This window comes from Octopus bimaculoides, chromosome 7, assembly GCF_001194135.2.
Source record: "Octopus bimaculoides isolate UCB-OBI-ISO-001 chromosome 7, ASM119413v2, whole genome shotgun sequence".
Classification (NCBI taxonomy): domain Eukaryota; kingdom Metazoa; phylum Mollusca; class Cephalopoda; order Octopoda; family Octopodidae; genus Octopus; species Octopus bimaculoides.
The window spans coordinates 15,443,378-15,446,703 of NC_068987.1; the positions used below are offsets into that span (position 1 = coordinate 15,443,378).

At 40.6% G+C, this 3,326-nt stretch overlaps 1 protein-coding gene across 1 annotated transcript in view; it reads left to right on the top strand.

The window, feature by feature from the left end:
* LOC106873373 (uncharacterized) overlaps positions 1 to 3,326 on the top strand; it is a gene marked incomplete at both ends in the record, with an annotated part of 118,917 nt that overhangs the window by 16,283 nt on the left and 99,308 nt on the right. The window lies entirely within an intron of this gene.

Consider the following 3,326-nt stretch of genomic DNA (forward strand, 5'->3'; position numbering starts at 1 on the left):
GGGGGGGGGGGAGGTGTTTGTCAAGTCACAACAATGACCTCAGACAGACAGTACTTTAAGCATTATTATTGTTGTTGTTGTTGTTGTCATCATGATCATCACCACCACCACCACCAACCCATCCACACAAACCACCAAATATTGTCTTTGATAAATACTCACCGTTACCACTGCCACCGCCATTCAGCCCGACTATGCCTCTCACCTGCAACAGTCTGTGAAGGAACAACAACAACAAAAATGAAAAAAAAAAAGAAAAGAAAAATGGAAATATCAAAAAGAAGAAGGAAAAGACACCTATACCTCCCCCCATTAAACACACACACACACACACATACACACAAACAATAAATATGACAAAAACAACTAAATTAAAACAAACTACTTGCCCTCTTCCACCACCGATTGACCTCACCTCACACCTCCACCACCAATGAAAAATGTACTAAAATAAAATATTAATAAAAATTATCTAAAAAAAACAAAAAAAAACAAGCAAAAGAAACAGGGATTATTATGCAATTTAGCTTTGGTTATTGTATATTTTGTAGTTTAGTTTTAAAATTCATTGTGTTATTTATTATGTAATGTTTGTTTGTTTGGTTTTGTTTGTTATCTTTTGTTTAAACTAACTTGCTGTTATCTGTCTGTTGCGACTCGCTTATCTTGTCTAACTGAGGCAGTCCTCCCCCTCTCCGCTCATGCACACTTAAAACCACCTGTTCTTACCTAACGCTGACATCTTCCCAGCACCCCGCTCCTAACTACACACATTGACTCTCTCTCTCTCTCTCTCTCTCTCTCTCTCTTTTTCTCTCCCTCTTTCTCTCTCACACTCTCTTTCTTTCTCTCGCACACACAAACACTTATATACACACACACACACTCGCTCTGTTTTATTTTTAGAATGACGATGATTAAGTAAAGAAAACAACACCTTTGTTTCTTCTTCTTCGTCTTGCACCACCCAACAAATACAGACACATTACACCTCACACACACACACACACACACTCACTCATGCATACATACTTACACAAGCATACATATATATATACATACATAACATGCATACACACACACATATGTATACACACATATAACATGCACGCACACACACACACACACACACACACTCATGCATACACACATACATACACAAACATACATATATATATATATACATACATAACATGCATACACACACACATATGTATACACACATATAACACGCACACACACACACACACACACACACACACACACATGAATATAGCTTGCACACGCATATAGCATGATTGCAAAACCAACTTTTTACACCTTGACCATGCCCATTTAGATCATCATCATCATCATCATCATCATCATCATCATCATCATCATTGTTTTAACGTCCACTTTTCCATGCTTGCATGGGTCGGAAGGAATTTCTTGAGGCAGATTTTCTCCAACCTAACAACCTTTCTGTCACCAATCCTCACCTGATTCCAAGCAAGGTAATATTTCCCCATGGCTAGAGATGTTTTCACAGCAGACTGGGAATGAAGGACACCACTTGTTTGTTGAGTGGGGGCATGTGGATTAGTGGTTAGGGTATTGGGCTCATGATCATAAGATTGTAGTTTCAATTCCTGGACCGGGCGACACAATGTGTTCTTAAGCAAAACACTTCATTTCACGTTGCTTCAGTCCACTCAGCTGGCGAAAATGAGTAGTTCGGCAATGGACCAGCGTCCCATCCAGGTGGGGAATACATACATCATGAACCCAGGAATCCGGCCCCTATGTTTCGGCATTAACAACATCTCCTCTTCTCTTCATTCAGTCTCCTATGTTCAGTTTCAAAGCGCTCTACTTCCAGCATCTCACATGGACCTGATGATTATGATGAAGTCAATGATAAAGGTTTGAATTGACCTGAAGCTGTAGTAATTTTGAAAATATTAAAAAAAAATACATTTAACAAATGCCATGTGTGATTGAACCTAGGACCTCCCAATTACAAAGCAAACTTCTTAACTACCCAGCCATGCCTGAGAGCATGTGTGCGTGTATGCATGCACACACACACATGCACACATATGCACATGTGCACACCATATCTTCGTTTGTGGCAAAGCCATAACTCTGATTATTATTGATGATGGAAATCAAACATTTGGATGGTGGGCCAAATAAGGAGAGGAGGATATGTAATGAATAATGGTTGTAGTGGCTAGATGCAGGAGATGATAGTAATGAAGATGATAGCAATGATGATGATGATGATAGTAGTAACGATGTTGATGACGATGCGACTAATGATAATGACGATGATGATAAGGAGGAGGATAACAAGTGGGGATGGGTAGAGCAGGAGGGGGGGCAGTTGATGATGTCCAATAACAATGGATATGGCAGTAGTGGAAGTCGGTGCGAAGGGGTCTGGGTACAGCGATTGAAGTTGATAGAGATAATCATAGTAAAGGAGGTGATGGTGGCAGTGGAAGTGATGGTGGTGGTTGTGGTGAGGGGGGGGGGAAGAGCCCTTTGAACAGGGCAGACCCTCTAGCAGTCACTGAAGAAGATCATTGCCGGCTGGGGAAAAAAAAAAAAAAAGATCAAAAAAACGAAAGGAAAAACAAATAGAATAGCAAGCATCTGTAGCAAGTGTTTGGAAGAGGCTGGGACTATTCACTGCTTTAATCGATACAGTTCAAAGGGGGGATTGGAGGATTGGGAAATATGATGACGATTGTAATTAGGATTGTGATCATGTAATGTTAATGAACAAGAAGTAGAAGGAGCTTTGAGATTTTGCATTTGCTGGAATCCATCATGACATCATGTCGAATTCCTACTTTACATGTCTAACCTCATTGCTGCGCTGTGCTAAGAAATACGTTGATGCTGGTGACTTGTTGTTGTTGTTGTTGTTGTTGTTGTTGTTAACCTTATCTTAAGCCTTTAGCATTTAATCCGGCCATATTAGGCCCGAATATTCTACTTGTTTTATGTTAAAACTGACCGGATCCAAGCCCTCACACCTATCATACAATGTCTTTATAAAAATATACAAGGCGCAGGAGTGGCTGTGTGGTAAGTAGCTTGCTTACCAACCACATGGTTCTGGGTTCAGTCCCACTGCGTGGCACCTTGGGCAAGTGTCTTCTACTATAGCCTCGGGCCGACCAAAGCTTTGTGAGTGGATTTGGTAAGACGGAAACTGAAAGAAGCCTGTCGTATATATGTATATATGTATGTGTGTGTATATGTTTGTGTGTCTGTGTTTGTCCCCTCAACATCGCTTGACAACCGATGGTGGTGTGTTTACGTCCCCGTAACTT